The sequence below is a fragment of the Lissotriton vulgaris genome, chromosome 10, assembly GCF_964263255.1.
Source record: "Lissotriton vulgaris chromosome 10, aLisVul1.2, whole genome shotgun sequence".
NCBI classification, from domain to species: Eukaryota; Metazoa; Chordata; class Amphibia; order Caudata; family Salamandridae; genus Lissotriton; species Lissotriton vulgaris.
Genome location: NC_141698.1, coordinates 1,045,761,023 through 1,045,773,117, shown reverse-complemented (window position 1 = coordinate 1,045,773,117; position 12,095 = coordinate 1,045,761,023).

Below are 12,095 nucleotides of genomic sequence, written 5' to 3'. Positions count from 1 at the left end.
TGTATATTATCACTTTAGAAATTGGCGAGAAAGTGGCTTAGCTTGACTGCTTGCAGTGCTTGCTCTAGAGGGATGAAGGCCACTTAAGGATGTGCCCGTGAGTGTTGGTGACATGCTGAAGTCTATCAGTGAGCGTGCTGTGGGATCTCATGCCCTAGGTGGTGAGCGTGCTGTGGGATCTCATGCCCAAGGTGGTGAGCGCTTAAGGAGGCACCTTTAGACTTGCTTGGGCTGCAAGCTGGCCATGCATAGTATTGATGAGGGTTTCTGCCCAGAGCCGATAATGGAGGCTAAACTGACCAGGATCCATGCTGTCTTCCAAGAAATGCATTTACAGGGAGTTGGAGTTATGGGGAGCAGGCAGGAGATTAGGCCCTGAAGGAGTTGGAGGGTGCACTGGGTGGTAAGAGGTGGTGTGAGGCATGAAGATAAAGTGAAGTTAGCTGGGAGATTGAGTTGTTACTGCTGGTGGGCTGGATGGGGGCGTCGAGGATATGGTGGTTGGGGTAGTAGATTAATCGTGGGAGGGAATGTTTTTGGTGGGCACCGTGGTTAGGAATGCTGAAGTTCAAGTTGACTGTGGAGGAAGAGGAGCCTCGCTGGGTGAATGATCCTGTCCGAGGCACATGAAACAAGCATTTGCATAGCCAGAGACGCCTTTGGGATCTTATGTGTTTAGCGATGCAACAGTTGAAGTTGTTGCACCAAGGATATTGTGCTGGATAACTAAACACTGACAAGGTCCCAAAGGAGAGACCTATTGGCTATGCCAATGCTTGTTCTGATAGAGACTAGCTAACCACCGATTCCTCACAAACCCTCTGAATTCTCCAAAACGGGCTCTTCACTCGAAATCATTCATTTGTAGTTCAGCATTTTTGGTACTTCAAATAAAACAAGCATTTGCAATGCAATAGGTCTCGCATTAAGAAAGTTTGAGCTATTGGTATTGTAAATGACACATTTTTTATTTGTGTTGGTTTTGAAAATAGCGAAATTAATAGCTTTGTCATTTGCAATGCCAATAGTTATAACTTTCTCAAATGTGACACCTATAGCATTTGTAATGCAATATGTGTTGTATTTACGTGACTTAGATGTATTGATATTACAAATAACAATGGCTTTTATTTTATTTTTTTTACTAATTAATACTTAAAAGTTATTGTAATTTATAATGGCAATAGCTTAAACTTTTGTAAATAACTTTTGTGAAGATAATGTTCAGTGTATTTTATTGTGATGCAAATCCAAGAACAGAAGTGAAATATTAACATATTTTTGTGACATTTGTAATCCAGCTTGAAACATTGAGAGAACATATTTGAACCAGTTGTTGTTGAATGGTTGCACATATTGATGCTGTGGTGGCGCTGAGTGATGTGGTGACGAGTGATGCTGTGGCGTTCAGTGATGCTGTGGTAGCGCATAGTGATGTTGTGGTGCCCCCTGAGTGATGCTGTGGTGGTGCTGAGTGATGCTGTGGTATTGCGACAGAGGGAATGCGAGAGACGGATAGAGGGAGTGCGAGAGACGGATAGAGGGAGTGCGAGAGACGGATAGAGGGAGTGCGAGAGACGGATAGAGGGGGTGCGAGAGGGATAAAGGGAGGGCGAGGGAGGGCGAGAGATAGAGGGAGGGCGAGGGATAGAGGGAGGGCAACCTTAAATTTAGCAGAAAAAAATCACTTTTTTTCACAAATTTTTGTGTGGGAAAGTTGTGGCATCACCGGGCAGACACACGTTTCCTACCACTCAGCGTTCCCCAAGGTCTCCCGATAAAAATGGTGAATCACTTGTGTAGGAGGCCCAAGTACCTGCGACAGGCAAGGGCCCAAAACGTATTGAGGCAACATAAAAAAGGGCCTCAAGAAGCTTTCGGGACCGCTCCCGAAAAGACTTCGGGGTTCATGGCCCGGCAGTCGTAGCACTACTTCGGGTCATGGTCACGCTCCAAGCACCAGAGTCACACAAGATGTGGGTCCATGACCGACATCAAGTTGTGACATGAGTCACAAGGTTTGAAGCTAGTCTATTGACGTGACATCCCTTGCACCAGAAGTCGAACGACTCGAAAAAAGAAGTCGACAAAAAGCAGAAAAAGCTCTTGTCTAAAAAGGCTGAAGGTACCGCTCTCTCCGGATCTGCGTTGGTTGGCGATGAAAAAGAAAGAACTGACGTCAGGGCGCAATGGTGTCTAACTACATACCTCAACGTCATTCCGGCGATCACAAAGCCAACGACGAACACAGTCGACAGACCCCACCTACTGATGCTCAGGGGTACTGCTGAAGAAAAATTCTCTGGATCCAGTCTGATGCCTGGGGGTAATTATAAGGTAAGTAATTTATAACTAATAGTCTCTTTCAGATAAGTTCATTAATGTTGAAACCGCAGACACTCGCATAGCTCCCCCCATAGACTCTATGAAGTAGACCTCCAGATCGAAGGTGATATTAAGTGCACTATGAATGCAGTCTTTTGAGACAGTTTGACATCTTCCTTCAACAGTTTCCTGTGGAGGTTGATTGACCTCCACCTTTTGTCCTCGCTTCCTCTAGGGGCAAGGGTGTAATACTACTGTCCTTTTCACTAAACATCCCAGAAGAGACTAAGGGCCATATGTAGGTGGCCAAATACCGATCGGTAACACCGAAAATGGGTCATTTTCGGTGTTACCGACAAATATTAAGCCATGTGAGATGTACGTAATACCGAATTGATTCGATAATAACGAATCGGTATTAAACATAAGTTACCGACTTGAAATTACCGAAACAATGAATACCGAATCGGTATAAACGATAAGGTAAAAAGCCCAAAAATGCTATGTAGCTAACCTCGGTAAAACCGATTTTGGCCAAAATCGGTAATAACGAATCGGTATTTAGCACGTTTCAGGAGCATGTGGTAATCAGGAGCAGTCTATATAAACAGACCCAAAATGCATCAGTGTGAACACAATGGCAGGCCTCTATGTCATTGCAAGGCAGCTACGCCTGAGAGCAGCAGGAATGAGGATCTGGAGACGTGAGGAGCGGGTGTACAGATTACGCATCACTTTGTTTCAATTGACAGACCCAGAAATACATGAGAGATACAGATTGCACCCAGACACCATCCTGGAGCTAATACGGGACCTAAGACCCTATCTGGAGCATCAGACACCAAGGGCCCATGCTATCCCCACCTATGTCCAGGTACTCTGCTGCCTGCACCTCCTTGCATCAGGAAGTTTTCAGGGTGTGATAGCAGCAGTCGGTGGAGTGTCACAGAGCTGTCTATCCCGTTTTTTCAACACCTTCCTGGACGCCATGATGGACAGAATGGAACATTACATTTCCTTCCCCAGTACACAGGCGGAGCTGCAGAGAACCAAGCTGGAGTTCTATCAAATTGCCCATTTCCCCCACGTGATTGGCTGCATCGATGGGACCCATATTCCCATCTGCCCACCTGCAGCAAGTGAATACATGTACAGAAACCGCAAATCCACCCACTCAATCAATGTTCAGGTGATCTGCAATGCAAAACACATAATAACAGACATCGTGGCAAAATACCCCGGGAGTAGCCAGGATGCTTACATCTTCAGGAACAGTGGCATACATACACGTCTGCTTGCTGGTGAATTTGCCGACGGATACATACTAGGTAAGTAAATGTCACACACCCTGATGTACACCCTGGCACAAGCTGTTGGGCCCACCAATCAATGCCACTTACTTCTTTTCATAGGTGACAGCGCATATGCCCTCCGGCCGTATCTACTCACACCATATCTGAACCCAACCACCCGAAGGGAGAGTAGATACAATGTTGCACATAGGAGCACACGCAACGTGGTGGAGCGCACTTTTGGTTTGCTCAAAAGCAGATTCCGTTGCCTCCACAAAACAGGAGGTGCGCGTCTGTACAGCCCCATCAAATGTTGCAAGATAATTGCTATGTGTGCAATGCTACACAATCTGGCCACTAAAAAAGGAACAGCAGTGGAACTAACAGAGTCAGAGGACGAGGACGAAGACAACCCTCAGCCAGAGCCCAGCGCGGCTGGTGCTGCTATTGAACATGATGGGAGACAGAGACGGGCAGAGATTACATCAAACTATTTCTGAGTGAGTAACGACACTGAGCCATTTCATGTTACATGTAGAGGTGTTTATTTGGCACACCTCCAGCATTGTGAGCAATGTCCAATTGGACATGGGTTACATCACCCATCACATGCATGTGGACAGCCATTGTCCTTCACTTCTTGCGTCCCCGTGGTGCACGTGCACGTTCCCCATCGACACTGTCTTGTGAGTTTGACCGTTCCTGTGCTGGGACGTTTCGCCCACTACGCCTCCTGCACTCGGTGGGTGATGGTGTAATGCTACCACGGCTGGTAGCCTCCTCACTGTCCCCCCCCCCCCTTCCATATTGGAGGCCTTGGCATTCTGCATGAGCTCCAGCACTGAGGTCATGGACGCCATCCCCCTGGCCACATCCCTGCTGCAATGCGCCATCTCCTCCTGCATGGCGATGGACCGGCGACACATCAGTGATGTCGTAGCGGCCAGCCGGTTCACCGACTTGGTATAGTCCTGGAGTCTCAGTCTCTCCCGGCGCATGCCAACACGGTCCTGCTCCAGCTGGCTGCAGAGGTTGTCCACCGAGGTAGCTACCCTCTCCATCCCTGCAGACAAATTCTCCCCCATCTTGTGCATATGTCTGTTAATGTTTGCCACCTCCCTGTGTAATGTCTTCATCTCCCTCCATTGCAGGCGCTGGACCTTCAGCATGTTGCCTTCCAGTCCAGCAAACACACTCTCACCCTGCTCAGATGCCACTGGACTGTCTGGCCTTGCCCTGCGGCGTCTTGATGTGAAGTGGGCGCCCTCGGATGCAGGACCAGCCCGCACCCAGTTGGATCTTTCTACGATAGGACTTTGTTCGCGCTGTCTGCCCTCCTCCGACGACTCCTCCATCTGCTGGAGGGTGATCACGGCATGCCTCCTGCGTGACAGTGGTGGTGATGGTGGTGGTGGTGTTGGTGAACGTCGCAGTGGTGACTGAGTGAGAGGGGATTGCGGCCCTCCCTGGCGCTGTGGTGATGTCTGTGGTGGAGGATTGGCTGGCTGCGATGGCGCAGAGCTTGTGTTCCCTGCAGGCATGCTGTCTTCATCCTGTTTACTCCCCTCTGGCCTGGCTGACCTGCCTCTGCTGCCCTCAGCTGCACTGCGAGATGACTCGCCTGAAATGACACAAATGTAAATATACTCAATGCTCTGTCTGCATTGCCATTGCATTAAAGTACATGCCAACAGTGCACAGTGGTTGTCCTGACCTATCCATTTGATTTGCCATGCTATTGTGTTAGCTGCCTTGACAGTCCTGATCATGAGTTCACACTGACTACATCACCCAGAATGCATTGCAGGTAACCAGTAAGACATGGTGTGGAGTGGGAGCACTTTTACCACTATGGGGCTTGGGGTTGGGGAGGGGGAGGGAGTAGGGCAACATGCTGGGCATGCTTCTTACCTTGTTTTCTAGCTGCTCTGGCGGAGCTGTCAGCGTCTCCCACGCCACTCACACTCTCCCGCTGGATGGTGGACTCCACCATCTGTTCCAGTGGTGTTGGTACTGGGGCTCGATTTTTTCCTCCTCCAATTTTCTCTGCCAGCCTATGTCTCTCTGCCATCCTCTGTTTTGCTGTTTTTCTGAGGTCGTACCACCTCTTTCTGATGTCCTCTATGGTGCGCAGGGTCACACCTATGGCATTGATCTTGTCCCGAATGCCACTCCATATTTGCCTCTTCTGTGCCTCTGGCACTTGGTGGGACTGGGCTCCAAACAGCTTGTGGTACTCTTGGGTGACATCCTGGATCAGGATCTCAAGCTCCTTGTCGCTGAACTTGAGTTTTCTTTTTCTTTCACCTCCCTCCCTGTCCTGGCTTGCCATTTCAATGCTTGTTCAGTGCTTATTCTTCCTTTCTTATGGCTGTGTTGCTGCTGGCTCCTCTGCTCTCCTGCCTGCCTGCCTGCCTCACAGTGAGCTCCAGGCCCTGTGCACCTGGCTGGGTGTGGCAACTTCCTGTTTGGGAAGTAATTGGGTGTGTCAGGAATGGCTGATTCACCAAAACGCTATTTTTTAAATTACCGATTCGGTATTACCGATTTAGGGTGTGGATTCGGTAACACCGATTCGGTAATAGCCTTTCGGTATGTATTTTTATTACCGATTTGTTCAAATTCGGTACTCAATACCGATTTGCAACGAATCGGTAATGTTTAACGAATTTTTACCTACATCACGTTTACCTCATTCTTAATACCGATTCGGTATAATTCGGTATTAAGGATTCGGTATTCGCTATTTACCTACATATGGCCCTTCACATGCTAATGCTTCGGAGTGGGCTCTAGCTCCTGCTTTATATCACAATCAAAAAAATAGATATTGTCCCCGAGCACAATTTCACAGGTAGCAATATTTTATAAAGAAAAAAGAAAAACCAAATCCAAATATTTGCTTTTCAAATTCTTTAGCAGTCTTTTTTATTTTATTTTTATTTTTTCTCTTTCTTCAAGTGATTAGAAGTTCATCATTCCATATTTCATAAGTCATACAGTACACAACGAGCGTAGCCAAAAAACAATGCCAACACGTGTTTCATCACGGGAACAGTCTCCCAATGACTTCTTCAGGGCTACAATAAAGTGAAATAAAGAATATATATAAGTATATAAACAATACTTTATATTTTTAACAATACTAACCAACATCTATAGTGATTAAGAAGACACATGTTTTCACCATGTCTTTAAGTCAACCAAAGGTCCCAGACAAGAGAGAAAAGCGGTGCATAGAAAATAGTAGTAACCAGAAAAACCAGCCACCAAAGTGCAAGAGAGAAAATAAATCGATAGTAAGCTTCACTAGTGTCCGAAAGGAGCCTAATTTTAAACTATGCCATTGCAAGGAACTTATACATGAGAACCACACTCACCGATAGAAACGATTCTGTCACAAATATCTCAATATCATTCCAGTATATTATCAATCTTCATATGGTTTTAAGAATACTGCAATTAAAATAGATAAGTTTTAGTTGTATCCAGAGCTAGAGTATAAACTTTAAATATTACTTTCCATTCCTAATGCGTAATCCGAGTCAAATAAGTGTCGAGGTTAAATCACTAAGAGAAATTAGGTTCACATCCAAATTTGATAAGACACTATATATCACCTAAGTCAAATAGCAGTCCTATACGAACTACTATTAAATTACCTCAAAAGGACCCCATAAATCAAGGATTTCACAGAAGGAATAAAATTTGTATTGTATCTGAAAGGAAGAACACATTTAATTAAGAACAATATATATTTTATTGCCTAATTCGTCTTAAAGAACATATAAAAGTTCATTTCTTAGCACCCATGGGGGGAGAAAAACAAATGTGTAAACCCCCCACATGTGGAATCAGATTGTTACTAAAATATAGCCCGAGTTCGTACAGAGCCAATATAAACGAAGAGGGGCAATTCATTAGTACCCCAAGTGTAAAACCGCTAGTTTGCTAAAAATCGTCGCTCCAGTTTCTTCGAAGCTAGGACATTTTAAAATTATTACGGAAAATATAGGAAACGGTAAGTTATAACCCCGGATGATAGCAGCCTAAAATATTTAAATCACTACGAGAAACCAGCATATTCGGCTATAACATTCATCTTCATAGTGGTTCAAAAACCCGCTACAGAGAACAAAACATATTCAACGGAAAAAGTCTCTTCACGGACTGAGCCGCGTGCTCACCCCTTTTAATACCATATATGTTGGTGAGCCTCATATATATTTTTAAAAAGGTGTATCACATAAGGTAACTTGAGGCACATATCCCAAGGCAGTTTACTTGTGCTCAGGTACTTCTTCCACAACTGTATACTGTATAGTTGTGTATTGTATGAATTATGGAATGATGAACTTCTAATCACTTGAAGAAAAAGAGAAAAAAGAAAATAAAGACTGCTAAAGAATTTGAAAAGCAAATATTTGGATTTGGTTTTACTTCTTTTTTCTTTACAAAATATTGCTACCTGTGAAATTGTGCTCGGGGACAATATCTATTTTCTTGTATCCTCTGTTTTTACAGAGAAACCGTGGGGACACTAGTGGCCGTTTTTCCCCTTTTCCCTTGAGCCACTAATTTGAGGCAAGATAAGAGTAAGTGGTGTTGCGCAAAATTAACCCAGCCACTAATTCATAATTGTTCTTATATCACAATCAAGCGGGTTGTGATATGGATTCCCCGTCTCATGTTATTCCTTTATGATCTACACCTCAGCCCCAACCGCAATATCCCATTAAACGTGATGCTAAAGCATCCATTAGTAATATTGTAACTCAATTGGAGTTTCTGGGTGAAATTGAACCCTGTGTTTTGTCTATGAATACTCCTCTTTTTGTGATATTGAAACCGGACGGTTCATATCGTATTGTTTCAGATTACAGTCATTTGAACAGTCGTGTGTTCCTTTGCAGTACAGAATACACACAGTTCTGCGTTGGTAAATAACATTGTCTGAAAAAAGTTCGACTACATTGGCTATGTCCATTGGTTTTTTCAGTCACACTTTGCCTCCGGAAAGCTGTGACTTGACTGCATTCAGCTCTCTCAGCAATCAGAAATGCTATGCGAGATTACCTATGTGGAATAAGAATAGCCCTTGGGTATTTGCGGCAGGCATAGTGTCGATCTTACATGAAATCGACCCAGACGCCTTTTCATACGTTGATGAAATATACTTGACGGATGATTAACTAAATCCGCATTTTATGCTAGTGGATCACATTATCACACATTTTTCCACTTTGGGTTACAAATTCAATTTCGCTAAATTGCATATTGCTTTTTTAGCAGTTCTTTTTCTTGGTTTCGACGTAATGACGTAATGCTCAATTGCAATCTCCAACTACCCTAAAAAGTTAGTCTTTGCTGGGTTTCATGAATTTCCGGAGAGCCTACATTCCAGATTATGCCCTGCGTATCAAACCACTATATTATATTGTATTGTAATTGCATTTATGTAATTGCGCTTACTACCCTTGACTAGGCAACAAATCGCTTTTTTGGCAAGTAGCACGCTACTCCTGGACACATAGAGGATTAGTATTTAATTAGTATAGTGAAACATGCAAGTACATTTTAAGTGGTGGATAGGTTAGTCAGTTATTTGGATTTGGAACGATAGCAGAAGGATAGAGGAAGAATAAATGTTTGTATTTATATAGCGCTTGTTACCCCTGATGGGGTGTTAAAGCACGCTACTCCGGAAGCCCATTAAGGTGGATTTGGAATGATAGCAGAAGGATAGAGGAGGATAAAAGGTTTGTATTTATATAGCTCTTGTTACCCCTGATGGGGTGTTGAAGCACGCTACTCCGGAAGCCCATAAAGGATTAGTGGTGAATTAGTATGGTGAAATATGAAAGTAATTTCTTTTTTTTTTAGTATTTTATTTTTCATTCCAACCAGCAGAGTTTGACATTTGACAGTACATTACAATGATCAACATTAGGGTACAATTCACGTCCATTAAACACAACATAAATACTCAGCAGACATGTACAGTATACAGCCTATATAATGTGGGACAGTTACATCGTATGTTATTGGCATTAGAAATCTCCACAACTCTACCAAACATATATTCGCACATCCCTTTCAATGCCATATCAGTATGACAATCCCACTCCTCAGTTTATATGTCTGTCTAACATGCAGCCCAATGATAGAGTAGTTAACTGGCATCATTTTGCAAGTATTGCACAAATGGTTCCCAAAAGTCTCGGGGTCGGGACGCCAATGGTATGCCTTACTCATATGTGTCTAGTGTTGTCTTGCAGTATGTCATGTCTGTTATCCAGTCTTTCAGTCTAGGTGGCTTTTAGCTCCTCCATTTCATTGCCACTCGCCGTTTCGCAAGGAGCAACACCACTGCCAAGAACTTCCTGCACCTAGCTTGTTTGAGCTTCTGAATACCCACCAGACAGGTCAAGGGTGAATTTGGAATGCGCTCAGACAGCATGGTAGTCAATGCGTCAGTAACTGCGTGCCAGTACAGCTGCAGGGCAGGACCAGGCCATGTGTGTAAAATCTGCACCAGCCATGCCGCAGTGGTGGCAGGAATCAGTGTCACGGAGACCCAATTTGTGTAGTTTTAGTGGGGTGTAGTAGATTTGGTGAAGGAATTTAAAGAGTATAATGCGCAGATTACAATTTGAAGTGAGAAGTGTGAGTTGCGTACAGCTATATTGCCAATTCTATTCGTCGATAGGTTCGCCCAGTGACCTCTCCCATCTATTCTTTGCCTTCGCGGGTATGTCAGCCTGTTCATTTTGAGCTGCAGTGTATAACCGGGACACTAAATGTTTCCGAGTAGGGGCCATCAAGAGTAATTGGAGAGTCAACAATTGTTCAGGCTCAGTGGGGAACGTGTCGTATAGCGCCCTTATGGCCGCTCAAAAGCGCAAGTTTGTAAAGTTTTTCATGGGGTCTGATGCGCACATAAGGCAGGGTCTGACAAATTAATACATTTATTATGTGGGAAGGCTTGACCTATAGTCTGAAAGCCCATTTCCTCTAGTAGTGTCTGCAGGCTTGGTTCTTGAGTCACCGTCAGCCGAGGCTGGTGAGCTGTTGGCAGAGCCCGCGCATATATTGGTAAATTATTCGCTCTGCAAGCCAGTGCATGCCACGCTCTCGAGGTAGTTTTAGCCGGTTTAAACTTGTCGTGTGGTGTGTGTCGTATTGGATGGACCAGCAGCGTCATCAACGGTGTAGGAGACACTATCACTTTGCACCGCAACATTTGTAATACAGGCATGTGGTCTCGTCCAATTGCGTGTTGGGCCTGCGCACAGATGTAATAGAGTTGAAAGTCGGGCGCTTCAAAGCCTCCCAGATGATATGGTTGAGTCATGATTTTCCAGCTGATTCTGGCTTGTTTACCAGCCCAGGTCAGCCTCTGGAGTACAGAGCGTAGTCTTATCAAAAAATTAGTTGGTTAGCCAAATAGGGACATTCCAGAATAGGTACAGGAATCTGGGTAGGATAATCATTTTCTGGAGCGCTATCCTGTCCGCCAGTGAAAGCGGAATTTTAATCCACCTCTCAACCTGGTCTTCCAATTTGGACATAGCCGTGTCATAGTTTTCTCAGATGACCACCTCTGGGTCTCTGTGTATCCAGATCCCCAGATACTTGACCGGGTAAACACACCATTTCAAAGGGTAGTCTAGTTCTGGATCCACCGTACATTCAGTGAGCGGGATCACTACGGATTTGTCCCAGTTTATGCATAGACCTGCATATTGTTCATATTATATGTATTCTCTGATCAGGGGGGGGCAGATTCTTGTCCGGGAGCGTGGCATAGAGGACTATATCATCCGCATATAGCGAAATGCCAAGTGGTCGGAGTGTGAATTGTAAAGCTGCGGTGTAATGTTTTTGCCGAATCTTACAAGCCAATGGTTCAAGTATCAAGGCGAAGAGCATGGACGACAGCGGGCACCCCTGCCTTGTCCCTCTTGTAACCAAGATAGGGGAAGATGTAAAGCCATCGATTCTAACCCTTGCCTTTGGCGCTGCGTATAATGGGGAGATCCATTTCAGGAAGGGTTCTGGGAACCCCATCTTCCGTAGAGTGACAAACATGAAGCCCCACTCCATGGAGTCAAACTCCTTAGCGGCATCTAGCAAGATGGCAGCAGCAGGCACCTCTGGGTCCAAGTGGTGGTATAGAGAGAAAATGGTGGGCAGGTTTTGGGCCGTGGATCGTGTAGGCATAAAGCCCGCTTGATCTGGTAAGACCAGGTTGCAAAGGAGTGGTTGTATTCTATTTGCTATGATTCTTGCCAATATTTTCGCATCAATGTTAATCAAAGATAGCGGCCGGTACGATTCACAGTACTGTGGGTCTTTCCCCGGGTTTGGGAGCGCTATCAGCAATGCTTCCGAGAGAGTGTCTGGAAGTGCTCCTTCCTCATAGGCTTCCTCAAGCATTTCCACGAAGTGCGGCACGAGCAGGTCACGATATTCTTT